Below are 18,168 nucleotides of genomic sequence, written 5' to 3' on the forward strand. Positions count from 1 at the left end.
GTTACATGTTCCAAATGACTTTGTCCGTAAATAAAGTGTTTCTTAAAATAAACATGACGTGGTTTCCAATGTTTGTATTCCCAACTTCCTGTACTGTATAAATTAGTACTACTGTATGATGGGAATTCAATTAAGAGTGGTATACTGTATGTAAAACAACTTGGTTAGGCATCTTGCATTTCATATTTTAATAAAAACCACAGGAAACTTCTATTTTTAAAAGTTTATTGAAGAAAAAAAAGGTGTTTTTTTTTTTAAATAAAGTTTGAAAGTTAATTAAAACAAAAAAGTAGTTTGTTCTTCGTTACATTCTTTTCTTGTGTATATAGATATCTGTGGGGAAAAAAAAAAAAAAAAGTATTAAAGTAAAGACACTCATGTTCATTTGTTTTCCAAGAAAATTTGTGGAACCACACAGCCCAGCAATAAGTCATGCTGGGCTGTGTGGTTCCACAAAAGGCATGCGGTACAAAGTGAAATAGTGGTGTCAGTGGTCAGCACTTTGACACGCTAACAATTGTGGAACCACACAGCAATGGCTGACACACATAAAATGGCTGACACACACAAAATGCCTGACACACACAAAATGCCTGACACACACAAAATGCCTGACACACACATGCTGGAGTGAAAACACATGTTTGCCAAACAGTCGACAGCACATGTCGGCAAGATGGCCGACCAAACTTGCTCCAAATCACCCCAAACTGGCCAGAAAGCACCCCAGCACACTCAGGAGGTACTGTACACCACAGCTAAATTAGGAGAGAATTTCATTACAAACAGCCAGATCTTGCAGATTATCTGCCAGATAATTGTATGGTGTACAGTATGCCTATCTTATACAGTAGAAAAAGATACTATACAATGGAGTACAAGAACAAAAATTTTTATTAAATAAAATTAAATAAAACTTAATAAAATATTAAAATAGTGGTCCACTAGGAGGTGGACCACCACCCGCTGGAGCTGGATGGCACGCTGCAACTGTTCTGTGGGAAAAAAAGGACAGTATTACAAAACAAATACTGAATACTTTACAGTGTAGTAATGGCAATACAGTACTGTACTTTACTCTATATTAGACAATATTGTTATTTACAATGTACAGTACTGTATTGTCAGTACAGTAAATCAAACACTACTGTATGCTGTCGAGGTAATTTAAACATTGCTTTAGTTTACCTCTTGTATAAGTGGGCTGCTGCCTGCCCGCTTCTGGGCCAGCCCACCTATCTTGCCCCTGTCTGGGGCCCCCATAAATAATTGGCACTATATTGGAGAAAAAAAAACATTTAGTCACATTCAAATAGTAAACAATTATTACTGTATACTGTAGGTACAGTATTATACTGTATTGCTGGTATTCAAAATATAAAGTACTGTACAAGAGTTTAGCTTCAATAGGTCATAAACAAATTGTCAAAGGAATTAAACACCACAGTACAAATACTGTAGACATTTACTGTATGTATTAGCAGTCATGACATTTCATGACCGCTTCAGAAAAAAGAGGGTTACAGTACTGTAGGTGGTGTTGTAGGGAGTACTATCCATAATAGTGGACTGTACTCAGAGCCAGCCATAAATAATATGATTCCCTAGTCAAGTTTTTGGATGCTGCCCCCTTGCACAGATGCTATTTCCGCCTCTGAGCCTGTACCCCTTTCCCAGCACCATCACCCCTCAACCATAGCAGTCGTCATTTTGGTGCTCCTCCAACTTACTGTACTGTATGTTTAAAATAGCAACAGTGTGCACATTCGGTGTGCATCCCAAAACGGTGCATGTTCTTGCTGGGAAGGGGCAAGGCCACACAGTAATTCCCCAATCTGAAATGACGCCACACAGTACTGCAACTTTATTCACAACATATCATGCAATAGTGTCTCTTTTTCTCGTTACATCATATGATAGTACCACATTACTCCTCAAAGTATTCCCACTTATTCACATTGCATCACATCATATTGCTCTTTGTTCACATTAGACCACACAGTAGTGCCCTTGCTACAGTATATGTTACACAACAAAGTACTGTATACACATAATGCTGCACATTAGTAATGCATTTTGTATGCACAGAATATACTGTAGGCATGCTGCATATCATATTAATCAGCAGAAGCTGCTTGTGCCCCTGGGCATTTGGCAAGTATGCCTATGCCTAGGGCAGGCTCAGACTGGAGATCAGTACGTAATCCCGCTGGACGGGATCCCGGCAGTCAAAATACAGACGCCGGAATCCCGACCACACAATCCCGACAGGGGCGGCGAGCGGAAAGCAGCCCCTTGCATGCTTGCTTCGCTCGCCACGCGGTGGGCACGGTGCCTCGCTACGCTCTACACACTATTATATCAGTAGTCAGGAAACGCAGCATGCATTTGTGGAGTGAAGAGGGTGAAAAAGGAGAGAAAGTACAGTTTGTACTGTAAGGTTATGTCAGAGGGTGTGAAGATGATCAGCTCAGTGTTATACATGTTACAGTAAGTTAGAATACAGTACAGTGCATTATGTATTTCTATTTTATTACCAGGTGTCTCCTCCACTGGTTGGCGACGGACTGTAAAAAGATAATACAGTACAGTTAGTCATATCAGTTTGACTTAAAATAATGTTGGAGAAAAAAAAATACTGTAATTACAGTACCAACTATTGCTACTGTACAGTATATTTACCAAAAATGTATTCTGGCTCGTCGTCTGTGGGTAAAAGAGAAGAATATTATAAGATACAGTATACAGTAAAAAGTATAGTAATAGTACACTAGTTTCCAGGCCCAGTGTCAGGTGGGTAAAAAAAGGTATGCTTGTGACAGGCATGGTGATTCCAAGGGACCCCACCGAGACCATCAGAAAATTTGTGAGTGACCCGTATGCCGGTGATTATGACTAGAATAAGGTACAGTAGCAACGCTTTTTTCTTTTGAATTATGTATACTGTACAGTACTGTATGTGCATATTGTACAGTACACTTAAAATATTTAGCAGTTACTGTAGTGGTAATTTTTGGGATGACAGTATTAGCATACTGTAAGCATCCAACTGAGGCCCCCAAACAGATGCCGCCACTAGGTACAGTACGTGCCTCTCGTGCCTAATGGGAAATTCATCACTGACAGTATCTAGAGAGATGAATGGAGAGACAGTGACAAGGGGTGAGAGAGAGAGAGAGAGAGAAATTGAGTAAGATGGGTGTTTTTTTTAGAACAGGATGTTGTCCATACAGTAGCAACCAATCAAATATTACCTACTGTACTGTATTATCGTCTGTAAGTGTAACTAGATACTGTAAATGTTAATGTGGGATGTGATCGGTTGCTACTGTATGGGCAATATCACCAGTTCAAACAAAAACAATTTTCATCCGATTTCTACGCATTTGCCAGAAAAATCTGATGAAAAGTGCTACTCTGATGGCATCAGATCAATGTCAGTAATAATTCTTACCACTAAATGCAGCAGCATCATCATCATCCTCCTCCTCCTCCGTGGCCTGTTCCAGTGTAGGGCCTGTGAAAAAAAACATTAATGTGAAAAAAAAAAAAGGTTAATTCCAGGAAATACACATACCCTCCAACATGGTACAAAATGCTCTGGTTCTGGACTTCCCTCTTAATTTATTATTGCCATCACCTGTGAAGAAACAGCTTTCTTATCATATAACTAGTTCAACACAGGTGATGGAAATCATAAATTAAGAGGGAAGTCTAGAAACAGAGCAGTGCGGCGGGTCATGTTGGAGGGTCTGCATACAGAAACATAGAATTTGATGACAAATACTGTAAGAACCACTTTGCCCATCTAATCTGCCTCTTTTTTTTAACCTTTTTTTTACATCAAACCTTATAACAATTTTCCCCAAACATCACATGATGCAAAGATAAATAAATAAAAAAATAAATAAAAAAAGAGGTGCAAGATGGAATTGTGATTGGGCCCTCCCAACCACCCTTATGTTATATAAACAGGGTCTGCCACACGACTGTGGCTGAAATGACTGGTTGGTTTGGGCCCCCACCAAAAAAAGAAGCAATCAATCTCTCCTTGCTCAAACTGGCTCTACAGAGGCACGATGTACCGGACTGGACTTACTTAATGGGTGCAGTGTGGTGAGGGACAGAGAGTCCTGGTCCTCCTCCTCCTCCTCCGCCACCGCCTGTGACAGTGTAGGGCCTGTGAAAGCAAAAAATCCATGAAATATACTTTTGTATTCTGTGTTGAATACAGTAAAGCAAAAATTCAGTCAGGAATTGGAGGAGGAGAGTAAATTTCGCACACAGAGACGAGAATGTCGAGGCCAGAATCAGGGGGTAGTGGAGGAGGGTTAGGATACCGTACCTCACCCTGTTGGGATTGCTGCAATCAGGATGCCACTGTCGGTCACCTGACCGCTAGAATCCTGACTGCTGGTCACGCAAACCCAACCCATTGGTTTAACACAATGTACAGTACAGTACAATACTGCAGTTTACTTACCAAGTTGGGGAGAGGGTTTTTCATCCTCACTGTCAATAATTACTGAGTTGAAAATAAAAAAATATTATAAACAAAATACAGTAGAGTACAGTTACTACAAAATTGCACAGTAGTACAGTGCTACAGGAGGCAGAGATATATTCATAATACAGTAGGAGCAGAATGACTGTCCAGCGGTAGGGGACATACAGTACTGTATTTAAAAGACCTGCTGTCTGGATCCTGACATTCAGAATGCAGAGTGTGGATTCAGAGTATGATTGGAGGGTTAGGCTAGTGGAGGGTGGGTCGGATGCACAATTTTGGGCACCATAATACAAAATGGATATCGTGGAACTACAAAAGGTTTAGAGGCGGGCGACCAAAGTGATGAAGTGGATTGAGAAGATGGAATACAAGGAAAGGCAGGCTAGGCATGTTTACATTGGAAAAGAGGAGATTAAGAGGGGACATGATTAACCTTTACAAATATACTGTATACAGTACAGTAAGGGGACAATACACAGGAACGGTTTTTGATAAGATGGACACAGAGGACACGTGCACAGTAACTCTTGTTGAAGTAGAGGCGATTTCGCACAGAGGCGAAAAGGGGTCTTCACAGTGAGGGAAATACTGTACAGTGCATGTTTGGAATTCCCTGCCTGAAAAGTAATAAAAGTGGACTTGGTCAATACTTTTAAGAATGGGCTTGAGAAAATCCTACTGTACTTACTATAATCTGGCTCCTCTTCCCCCGAATCAATGGGAATGAGCTCCTCCTCTGTATCAATTACGAGGCGGTCTGTGTGTAAAAGATGACAAGTATTGTAAAATACAAAAATTACAGTAATACTGTAGGAAACTAGTGTGACTGTAACAAAAAGTAATTATTACCACTTCCGGAGCTCTCGGATGCAGCAGCAGGTGGTGGTGGTGGTGGTGGTGTTGGTACTGTGGGAAAAAAAATAACAGTACTGTAAGTGAAGCTGTCAATTGGAAACATGTACTGTACAGTATCCAGGACACATGTACAGTAGTGTAACAACGATGACAGTAGCACCAGAATTCTCGTTACACAATACCTGGCAGCGCAGCAGGTGGTGGTGGTGGTGGTACTGTGGGAAAAAAAATAACAGTACTGTAAGTGAAGCTGTCAATTGGAAACATGTACTGTACAGTATCCAGGACACATGTACAGTAGTGTAACAACGATGACAGTAGCACCAGAATTCTCGTTACACAATACCTGGCAGCGCAGCAGGTGGTGGTGGTGGTGGTACTGTGGGAAAAAAAATAACAGTACTGTAAGTGAAGCTGTCAATTGGAAACATGTACTGTACAGTATCCAGGACACATGTACAGTAGTGTAACAACGATGACAGTAGCACCAGAATTCTCGTTACACAATACCTGGCAGCGCAGCAGGTGGTGGTGGTGGTGGTACTGTGGGAAAAAAAATAACAGTACTGTAAGTGAAGCTGTCAATTGGAAACATGTACTGTACAGTATCCAGGACACATGTACAGTAGTGTAACAACGATGACAGTAGCACCAGAATTCTCGTTACACAATACCTGGCAGCGCAGCAGCAGGTGGTGGTGGTGGTGGTGGTGGTGGTGGTACTGTGGGAAAAAAAATAACAGTACTGTAAGTGAAGCTGTCAATTGGAAACATGTACTGCACAGTATCCAGGACACATGTACAGTAGTGTAACAACGATGACAGTAGCACCAGAATTCTCGTTACACAATACCTGGCAGCGCAGCAGGTGGTGGTGGTGGTGGTACTGTGGGAAAAAAAATAACAGTACTGTAAGTGAAGCTGTCAATTGGAAACATGTACTGTACAGTATCCAGGACACATGTACAGTAGTGTAACAACGATGACAGTAGCACCAGAATTCTCGTTACACAATACCTGGCAGCGCAGCAGCAGGTGGTGGTGGTGGTGGTGGTGGTGGTGGTACTGTGGGAAAAAAAATAACAGTACTGTAAGTGAAGCTGTCAATTGGAAACATGTACTGTACAGTATCCAGGACACATGTACAGTAGTGTAACAACGATGACAGTAGCACCAGAATTCTCGTTACACAATACCTGGCAGCGCAGCAGGTGGTGGTGGTGGTGGCACTGTGGGAAAAAAATTAACAGTACTGTAAGTGAAGCTGTCAATTGGAAACATGTACTGTACAGTATCCAGGACACATGTACAGTAGTGTAACAACGATGACAGTAGCACCAGAATTCTCGTTACACAATACCTGGCAGCGCAGCAGGTGGTGGTGGTGGTGGTGGTGGTGGTGGTACTGTGGGAAAAAAAATAACAGTACTGTAAGTGAAGCTGTCAATTGGAAACATGTACTGCACAGTATCCAGGACACATGTACAGTAGTGTAACAACGATGACAGTAGCACCAGAATTCTCGTTACACAATACCTGGCAGCGCAGCAGGTGGTGGTGGTGGTACTGTGGGAAAAAAAATAACAGTACTGTAAGTGAAGCTGTCAATTTGAAACATGTACTGCACAGTATCCAGGACCAAAAAGGGGTCCGGCCAATAAACAATCTGCATCAGAGAAGCAAGATACAGTATGCTTAAAGTATACAGTACTATATACTACAGTAGATCGCCAACAAACGTAAATTAACAAACAACTATCACTGGAATTTACCATCCTCATCCCGTAGCGAAGCACGGGTATTCAGCTATCTACAATGTTATTTATACTTTGTGTTTAATATTTACATTTAGTTTTGTAAACAGACATTCTTAACATTAACGGATTGCAGCGAGTTATCTGTGATGGTCAGGACAGGGGGTTGGGACTATAGAAATCACTATGTACTGTACACTACTGTATTTGACAATACTTACCAGCTTGGCGGCGCCTGTCCCGCCTCCTGTGACGTCGTGCTACCAGCCCTGTAAAAATATATATACAGTATAATGGCAGCATACTGTACAGCCAATGAAATTCAACATTGACAGCATCTTTATGACATCACAATAAATGGAATTGTTCATTCTAGTACCCTGCACCTAATCACTCAGGAGGGCATAGTGTACTGTACTGTCTTCAAAACTTAAGGGGCACATTTCTAAATGTGACATACAGTACACTTACAGTATCGCTACAGTACAGTAGGTCCAGGGTATTAGACAGAACACTACCTTTATAGACATTGTAACACACATAAGCATTGCCCTTATAAACATTATGACACACATCAGCATGCAGCCCTCCCACCCTTAACCATCTCAGTACTGTTCATTACATTACAAATTGATTTCATGACAGATGATGCAGTACTCACCTGAATTCATCTTATTCACGTCATGTCACAGTAGTGCAGTTTATTCACGTCACAGTACTGTCCTTGATTCACGTTGTGTCACACAGTAGAGCACCGTATTCACGTCACAGTACTGTCCTTGATTCACGTTGTGTCACACAGTAGAGCACCGTATTCACGTCACAGTACTGTCCTTGATTCACGTTGTGTCACACAGTAGAGCACCTTATTCACGTCACAGTACTGTCCTTGATTCACGTTGTGTCACACAGTAGAGCACCGTATTCACGTCACAGTACTGTCCTTGATTCACGTTGTGTCACACAGTAGAGCACCTTATTCACGTTACTGTACGTCACAGTAGTGCAGTAGTATATCCACATTACGTCACAAAGTAGAGATCTGCCAGTCATGAACCTTATGCAAGAGTAATGCACGTCAGAACACATTAGGCCACTGTAACATCCCTTAGAATAATTTCTGCCAAAGTAACATCCCTTAGAACACTGTACTATCTGAAACACAAATTTCGGCACACTGCAATTAAACCACACAATGCACTGCACGACTGCGTGATATGACAAACTGCACATTTCCCTGCAAAATATGATACAATGTACACTACACAAAAAACTGCAATTACCACATGTGTATACAGTACACTGCACGACAGTGCTGGCCCTAGCCAGGTACAGATACAGCCGCAGTCACGCAAAATATAGGCATGCCGCATATCATTTTAATCAGCAGAAGCTGCTGGTGCCCCTAAGCATAGCAAATGCCCTAGGCATTTGCCTACTGTAGTTTGCCTATGCCTAAGGCCGGCTCTGCTGCACGATGTGATTCACTATGTATTACACTCACTGCACAATACCATATTCTGAATGTACACTGCATGACACGCTGCAATTACGCAGCACGATACACTGTGATACATTGCATATACTGTACACTGCATGATACTGTACACTGCACAATCGTAGACCACCTGGATTGTAAAGAACTACTGTACTGTATATACACAAGTTTAAAAAAATAACAATTGTTTTTGTAAAACGCATGTCGATCTTTTTCCATGTCAACTTAACGACCATGTCAACCTACAGTAACTGGTGTCAACCAATTTCAAAAGCCGCACCATCTAGGTCGACGCAAAAAAACAAATTGACCTTTTGACCGGGTTAACGTTTGGTCCTTGTTTAACCATTTGTTTACCACAAATACTGTACAGTGCTGTATAGACCGGATACCTGCTGCTACAGCAGCCCCTGCTATAATGTACTGTACCTGTAACTACAGTAACTTAAAGTACAGTAATCTACAGTAATGTACTGTACTTACAATCCCTTATGGCCTGCAGGCGTCGTGGGGTCCGCCTCACGAGGTCACTCCACCTCCTCTGGAGAGACCTCACCGTTCTCCTCCTGTTATACTTCCGGAGGATGTCCCTGCTGGCCCTCCGGTATGCCCTCACTTTCTCCTCGTTGCTGGCGAGAGTTCTGTCCCGCCAGCGAACGAGGAGACGCAGCTCACCAAGAGCATAGGGACGGTCCCGTGCAGCAGCCATAACCGTCCTTATGCTCAATGAGCGTCTCAGACGTCGTGCGCCTCAGACGTCGTGCGTCTCAGACGTCGTGCGGTCCAGGCATTCAACGTACAGTACTGTAGTTACTGTACTTTGTGACAGTTTCCCTTAGTTTTAAATATGCCCTTTCTTTGACCACAGTATTTTCCACTGTCTTGCCCTACGCCCTTCCCTCCTGGGAGCCTTCACAGGTCTTATGCAATACACAAATACCGAAGATGCACAGTCCGTCAGAATACACTCATTTCATTCCCGCTGTTTAGGTGCATTTAGCGTAAAGAATCGCTCCTGCAGATGTACTTTGATTTATGTGAAACCTGTGTGCATCCTTCCATTGACTGTCTTACAATGTAAATAAAATAATACAGTGCATTATTACAGAAAAAAAAAAAAAAAGAAAGAAAGCACATCAGGTCTCGAACCCTGGACTCCCAGCGTGGGAGGTGGGAGCCTTCACCCCTAGCCCACGACGCCTCATGAGAGATTTCCAATTTCATGTGTGAAAGTACTGCAAACAGCGCCCGGCCCCCGCCCCATTGCTGTTGGTTTATGCCTTAGAGGACTCGGACGCTCGCATTTGTAAAGCACGGTGTTTTCCTCCGCCTCCTGCTAGCCTGTTGCCCTTCCCCCATGGGAGCCTGCACAGATCATGCAGTAGACAGGGAGGGAATGCAGGTCATGTGCAATACACAAACGCCCACTGTAGTACTATTTTGCTCACTTACAGTACCGTACTGTAGGTTGCATTTAGCGTAAAGAATCGCTCCTGCAGATGTACTTTGATTTATGTGAAACCTGTGTGCATCCTTCCATTGGATGTACTGTATTGGAGAGAATTTTTTTTTTTTTAAAGTGAATGTCACGGGAACACATTAAAAATAAGGTTGGCACTTCCTTCCCATTGGTGTTGGTTTACAGTATGCCGTAGTGTACTCGGACGCTCATGTAATTGCATTTCAAAGGCACAGTATTTTCCATCGTCTCCCCCCTACCCCCATCGCCCTTCCCCCCTGGGGGCCTGCACAGGGAGGAAATTCAGGTCCTGTGCAATACACAAACGCTGAAGATCTACTGTACAGTACTGTTTTGCTCAGTTGGTAGCGTCAGAATACACTCATTTCATCCCGCTGTTTAGGTGCATTTAGCGTAAAGAATCGCTCCTGCAGATGTACTTTGATTTATGTGAAACCTGTGTGCATCCTTCCATTGACTGTCTTACAATGTAAATAAAATAATACAGTGCATTATTACAGAAAAAAAAAAAAAAAGAAAGAAAGCACATCAGGTCTCGAACCCTGGACTCCCAGCGAGGGAGGTGGGAGCCTTCACCCCTAGCCCACGACGCCTCATGAGAGATTTCCAATTTCATGTGTGAAAGTACTGCAAACAGCGCCCGGCCCCCGCCCCATTGCTGTTGGTTTATGCCTTAGAGGACTCGGACGCTCGCATTTGTAAAGCACGGTGTTTTCCTCCGCCTCCTGCTAGCCTGTTGCCCTTCCCCCATGGGAGCCTGCACAGATCATGCAGTAGACAGGGAGGGAATGCAGGTCATGTGCAATACACAAACGCCCACTGTAGTACTATTTTGCTCACTTACAGTACCGTACTGTAGGTTGCATTTAGCGTAAAGAATCGCTCCTGCAGATGTACTTTGATTTATGTGAAACCTGTGTGCATCCTTCCATTGGATGTACTGTATTGGAGAGAATTTTTTTTTTTTAAAGTGAATGTCACGGGAACACATTAAAAATAAGGTTGGCACTTCCTTCCCATTGGTGTTGGTTTACAGTATGCCGTAGTGTACTCGGACGCTCATGTAATTGCATTTCAAAGGCACAGTATTTTCCATCGTCTCCCCCCTACCCCCATCGCCCTTCCCCCCTGGGGGCCTGCACAGGGAGGAAATTCAGGTCCTGTGCAATACACAAACGCTGAAGATCTACTGTACAGTACTGTTTTGCTCAGTTGGTAGCGTCAGAATACACTCATTTCATCCCGCTGTTTAGGTGCATTTAGCGTAAAGAATCGCTCCTGCAGATGTACTTTGATTTATGTGAAACCTGTGTGCATCCTTCCATTGACTGTCTTACAATGTAAATAAAATAATACAGTGCATTATTACAGAAAAAAAAAAAAAAAAGAAAGAAAGCACATCAGGTCTCGAACCCTGGACTCCCAGCGAGGGAGGTGGGAGCCTTCACCCCTAGCCCACGACGCCTCATGAGAGATTTCCAATTTCATGTGTGAAAGTACTGCAAACAGCGCCCGGCCCCCGCCCCATTGCTGTTGGTTTATGCCTTAGAGGACTCGGACGCTCGCATTTGTAAAGCACGGTGTTTTCCTCCGCCTCCTGCTAGCCTGTTGCCCTTCCCCCATGGGAGCCTGCACAGATCATGCAGTAGACAGGGAGGGAATGCAGGTCATGTGCAATACACAAACGCCCACTGTAGTACTATTTTGCTCACTTACAGTACCGTACTGTAGGTTGCATTTAGCGTAAAGAATCGCTCCTGCAGATGTACTTTGATTTATGTGAAACCTGTGTGCATCCTTCCATTGGATGTACTGTATTGGAGAGAATTTTTTTTTTTTTAAAGTGAATGTCACGGGAACACATTAAAAATAAGGTTGGCACTTCCTTCCCATTGGTGTTGGTTTACAGTATGCCGTAGTGTACTCGGACGCTCATGTAATTGCATTTCAAAGGCACAGTATTTTCCATCGTCTCCCCCCTACCCCCATCGCCCTTCCCCCCTGGGGGCCTGCACAGGGAGGAAATTCAGGTCCTGTGCAATACACAAACGCTGAAGATCTACTGTACAGTACTGTTTTGCTCAGTTGGTAGCGTCAGAATACACTCATTTCATCCCGCTGTTTAGGTGCATTTAGCGTAAAGAATCGCTCCTGCAGATGTACTTTGATTTATGTGAAACCTGTGTGCATCCTTCCATTGACTGTCTTACAATGTAAATAAAATAATACAGTGCATTATTACAGAAAAAAAAAAAAAAAAGAAAGAAAGCACATCAGGTCTCGAACCCTGGACTCCCAGCGAGGGAGGTGGGAGCCTTCACCCCTAGCCCACGACGCCTCATGAGAGATTTCCAATTTCATGTGTGAAAGTACTGCAAACAGCGCCCGGCCCCCGCCCCATTGCTGTTGGTTTATGCCTTAGAGGACTCGGACGCTCGCATTTGTAAAGCACGGTGTTTTCCTCCGCCTCCTGCTAGCCTGTTGCCCTTCCCCCATGGGAGCCTGCACAGATCATGCAGTAGACAGGGAGGGAATGCAGGTCATGTGCAATACACAAACGCCCACTGTAGTACTATTTTGCTCACTTACAGTACCGTACTGTAGGTTGCATTTAGCGTAAAGAATCGCTCCTGCAGATGTACTTTGATTTATGTGAAACCTGTGTGCATCCTTCCATTGGATGTACTGTATTGGAGAGAATTTTTTTTTTTTTAAAGTGAATGTCACGGGAACACATTAAAAATAAGGTTGGCACTTCCTTCCCATTGGTGTTGGTTTACAGTATGCCGTAGTGTACTCGGACGCTCATGTAATTGCATTTCAAAGGCACAGTATTTTCCATCGTCTCCCCCCTACCCCCATCGCCCTTCCCCCCTGGGGGCCTGCACAGGGAGGAAATTCAGGTCCTGTGCAATACACAAACGCTGAAGATCTACTGTACAGTACTGTTTTGCTCAGTTGGTAGCGTCAGAATACACTCATTTCATCCCGCTGTTTAGGTGCATTTAGCGTAAAGAATCGCTCCTGCAGATGTACTTTGATTTATGTGAAACCTGTGTGCATCCTTCCATTGACTGTCTTACAATGTAAATAAAATAATACAGTGCATTATTACAGAAAAAAAAAAAAAAAAGAAAGAAAGCACATCAGGTCTCGAACCCTGGACTCCCAGCGAGGGAGGTGGGAGCCTTCACCCCTAGCCCACGACGCCTCATGAGAGATTTCCAATTTCATGTGTGAAAGTACTGCAAACAGCGCCCGGCCCCCGCCCCATTGCTGTTGGTTTATGCCTTAGAGGACTCGGACGCTCGCATTTGTAAAGCACGGTGTTTTCCTCCGCCTCCTGCTAGCCTGTTGCCCTTCCCCCATGGGAGCCTGCACAGATCATGCAGTAGACAGGGAGGGAATGCAGGTCATGTGCAATACACAAACGCCCACTGTAGTACTATTTTGCTCACTTACAGTACCGTACTGTAGGTTGCATTTAGCGTAAAGAATCGCTCCTGCAGATGTACTTTGATTTATGTGAAACCTGTGTGCATCCTTCCATTGGATGTACTGTATTGGAGAGAATTTTTTTTTTTTAAAGTGAATGTCACGGGAACACATTAAAAATAAGGTTGGCACTTCCTTCCCATTGGTGTTGGTTTACAGTATGCCGTAGTGTACTCGGACGCTCATGTAATTGCATTTCAAAGGCACAGTATTTTCCATCGTCTCCCCCCTACCCCCATCGCCCTTCCCCCCTGGGGGCCTGCACAGGGAGGAAATTCAGGTCCTGTGCAATACACAAACGCTGAAGATCTACTGTACAGTACTGTTTTGCTCAGTTGGTAGCGTCAGAATACACTCATTTCATCCCGCTGTTTAGGTGCATTTAGCGTAAAGAATCGCTCCTGCAGATGTACTTTGATTTATGTGAAACCTGTGTGCATCCTTCCATTGACTGTCTTACAATGTAAATAAAATAATACAGTGCATTATTACAGAAAAAAAAAAAAAAAAGAAAGAAAGCACATCAGGTCTCGAACCCTGGACTCCCAGCGAGGGAGGTGGGAGCCTTCACCCCTAGCCCACGACGCCTCATGAGAGATTTCCAATTTCATGTGTGAAAGTACTGCAAACAGCGCCCGGCCCCCGCCCCATTGCTGTTGGTTTATGCCTTAGAGGACTCGGACGCTCGCATTTGTAAAGCACGGTGTTTTCCTCCGCCTCCTGCTAGCCTGTTGCCCTTCCCCCATGGGAGCCTGCACAGATCATGCAGTAGACAGGGAGGGAATGCAGGTCATGTGCAATACACAAACGCCCACTGTAGTACTATTTTGCTCACTTACAGTACCGTACTGTAGGTTGCATTTAGCGTAAAGAATCGCTCCTGCAGATGTACTTTGATTTATGTGAAACCTGTGTGCATCCTTCCATTGGATGTACTGTATTGGAGAGAATTTTTTTTTTTTTAAAGTGAATGTCACGGGAACACATTAAAAATAAGGTTGGCACTTCCTTCCCATTGGTGTTGGTTTACAGTATGCCGTAGTGTACTCGGACGCTCATGTAATTGCATTTCAAAGGCACAGTATTTTCCATCGTCTCCCCCCTACCCCCATCGCCCTTCCCCCCTGGGGGCCTGCACAGGGAGGAAATTCAGGTCCTGTGCAATACACAAACGCTGAAGATCTACTGTACAGTACTGTTTTGCTCAGTTGGTAGCGTCAGAATACACTCATTTCATCCCGCTGTTTAGGTGCATTTAGCGTAAAGAATCGCTCCTGCAGATGTACTTTGATTTATGTGAAACCTGTGTGCATCCTTCCATTGACTGTCTTACAATGTAAATAAAATAATACAGTGCATTATTACAGAAAAAAAAAAAAAAAGAAAGAAAGCACATCAGGTCTCGAACCCTGGACTCCCAGCGAGGGAGGTGGGAGCCTTCACCCCTAGCCCACGACGCCTCATGAGAGATTTCCAATTTCATGTGTGAAAGTACTGCAAACAGCGCCCGGCCCCCGCCCCATTGCTGTTGGTTTATGCCTTAGAGGACTCGGACGCTCGCATTTGTAAAGCACGGTGTTTTCCTCCGCCTCCTGCTAGCCTGTTGCCCTTCCCCCATGGGAGCCTGCACAGATCATGCAGTAGACAGGGAGGGAATGCAGGTCATGTGCAATACACAAACGCCCACTGTAGTACTATTTTGCTCACTTACAGTACCGTACTGTAGGTTGCATTTAGCGTAAAGAATCGCTACTGCAGATGTACTTTGATTTATGTGAAACCTGTGTGCATCCTTCCATTGGATGTACTGTATTGGAGAGAATTTTTTTTTTTTTAAAGTGAATGTCACGGGAACACATTAAAAATAAGGTTGGCACTTCCTTCCCATTGGTGTTGGTTTACAGTATGCCGTAGTGTACTCGGACGCTCATGTAATTGCATTTCAAAGGCACAGTATTTTCCATCGTCTCCCCCCTACCCCCATCGCCCTTCCCCCCTGGGGGCCTGCACAGGGAGGAAATTCAGGTCCTGTGCAATACACAAACGCTGAAGATCTACTGTACAGTACTGTTTTGCTCAGTTGGTAGCGTCAGAATACACTCATTTCATCCCGCTGTTTAGGTGCATTTAGCGTAAAGAATCGCTCCTGCAGATGTACTTTGATTTATGTGAAACCTGTGTGCATCCTTCCATTGACTGTCTTACAATGTAAATAAAATAATACAGTGCATTATTACAGAAAAAAAAAAAAAAAAGAAAGAAAGCACATCAGGTCTCGAACCCTGGACTCCCAGCGAGGGAGGTGGGAGCCTTCACCCCTAGCCCACGACGCCTCATGAGAGATTTCCAATTTCATGTGTGAAAGTACTGCAAACAGCGCCCGGCCCCCGCCCCATTGCTGTTGGTTTATGCCTTAGAGGACTCGGACGCTCGCATTTGTAAAGCACGGTGTTTTCCTCCGCCTCCTGCTAGTCCTCCATTCCCATTATGCATTAGCGAACTCAGACGCTCATATATTTTAAAAGCACGGTGTTTATGCATTGTACTGTACATTCTTCCTTTTACACAATTACTGTAGTTGCGTCTCCATACACATACTGTACTGTACAATACTCCATACTTTTTCCACCGCCTCCCGTTACGCCTACAGTATTGCCAGAGCTGTAGATCAATCCGCCGCTATACTGTACGATCGAAAGTACTGGATTAGTGGAGCATTAGCGACACAGTGGTGGAGATGTGTAATGCATGATGAGTATCTAGATCGTCTCAACGCGCCTGCCTGTGATGAAACTCAGCTATCGCATTAGCGTGGCTAGACGCCCGTCTCGGCGGAGAAACAGTCAAGATAAAGGTGGCTACATCTGTAGCTGTAAGATCTAATACTAACATTTCTTGAGCAATATAATATGTAATAAAAATTTGGTAATATGAAAAATACCCAAAACATTTGTATTTAAGTTCACTGCATTAATTATGCTCCGTTCATACTGTACATACCCATTTTTAACAGTTGCAAAAGTTATCACCAGCACCTGTAAATGAGAATGATGGTGATCGTCACAGTAAACTACTGTAACTGCAGAGTTGCCACAGTGAGCTATTTTATACTAATTCTAGGGATTATAAACTCTGGGGAGTATTCAAAAGAGTTGTTGAAAAACAAGAGAACTAGTTTTGTCAATAACTTTTATAACTTCACTAGTGAGATTTTACTTTTTCTCCTCTTCTGTCAGAAGTCATACACATGATTTTTGGGAATAACAATTGGCTATTACATTCCCCCCACCCCCCTTTCCCTGTGATCTAGGTGCTCAGCCAAAACATTTCATTTCTAGATCGGTCCAATATAATGAATCATTATTTTTAATATGATTAATATTTTAATTATTTTTATTATAAACATTTATGCATATAAAGTAGTACCAGCCTCAATAATTAAACATGACAGGGTACAAGCAAAGAGATACAGTAGGAGGGCCCTGCTCACAATCTTACAATCTATATGAAAAATGGGTCCAGTACAGGATGCACTGTTTGAGCCAGATTGAAATGAGATAAAATGTTTAGGGGACTATTTGTTACCATCTGCATCTGAGGATGTGAGGCAATAAAATTGACAATTTTTGATTGCAGTCCATGGATGTATCAATAATTCCATACAGGAACAGAGCTTCTGAGAGAGCTGTACAAGTGATCATGCCCGACGCTGCACGATCAGCAAAGGGATGCAAAGCAGGTAGGCACCAGGCTGGAGAGGCACTGTCCCTGCTATGCATCCATGTGCTGAGGTCCCCTTCTACCAGCTGCTGAGACTGTCTCTCCACCGTCCTCAACACAGCATCAGGCATTGAAAAGGGGCCTGAGCAACACGGACTGAGGGCGGACACAGGGGGCGGAGCTACATGGGACTACAAGACTGCTGTAGAGGAGGACGTACTGCTCCAGATCCAGCTAGCCAGACTGCGATAGGCAAGTGGAGGGACAGTGAGTGAGAAAGTGTGTGTGTATCAGTAGCGTTTCTGTCACAACTGAGGGCCTGAGCTGACGGGAGGCAGCCTCAGTTGTAGGGGCTGAGATGTAACGGAACCTGGGAGGTTGTATCAGACCCCTAGACATGTAAGTAACATGTAGAATAACTGCCCGAAGGCGTGACCACGACAACCAGGCTAAAACCAGTTAAATAATAAAATGTAGCTTGAGAGCGATGAAATATGGAATGATGTGTGGAGCTTGAGAGCGGTGAAATAATAATACCAATGGTGAATGGTAATCTGCAGAAAAGGGTACCGGCACCTTAAGAAGAGCTGACCTCTGCTGGAAGCTGGATGCTGTAAGCAGGTGGATCTGTGGCTGGAAGCAGATGAGTCCAAAAGGATAGGAGAGTCAGGCTACACCGCAGGTGGAAGGCTGGAGCGGATCTCTTTAGTGGAGGTTTGGAAATAGGATCTGGAACCTGGAAAACAACCACAGGAGAGAGACAAACTGGAACTAGGTTTGACAACCAAAGCACTGACACCTTCCTTGCTCAGGCACAGAATATTTATACCTGCAGCAAGGAAGGGATTGGCTAGGC

At 43.8% G+C, this 18,168-nt stretch overlaps 1 long non-coding RNA gene across 1 annotated transcript; it reads right to left on the reverse strand.

Moving 5' to 3' along the window:
- Positions 1-2,537: 2,537 nt before the first annotated feature.
- Positions 2,538-5,262, reverse strand: LOC135058151 (uncharacterized). The gene is made up of 6 exons (XR_010244641.1): positions 5,199-5,262; positions 4,484-4,525; positions 4,100-4,180; positions 3,455-3,517; positions 2,683-2,706; positions 2,538-2,567 (listed from the first exon to the last, which is right to left on the reverse strand). It is a non-coding gene; the product is annotated as an uncharacterized LOC135058151 (long non-coding RNA).
- Between the last annotated feature and the right edge of the window lie 12,906 nt (positions 5,263-18,168).

This window comes from Pseudophryne corroboree, chromosome 3, assembly GCF_028390025.1.
Source record: "Pseudophryne corroboree isolate aPseCor3 chromosome 3, aPseCor3.hap2, whole genome shotgun sequence".
Lineage (NCBI taxonomy): Eukaryota > Metazoa > Chordata > Amphibia > Anura > Myobatrachidae > Pseudophryne > Pseudophryne corroboree.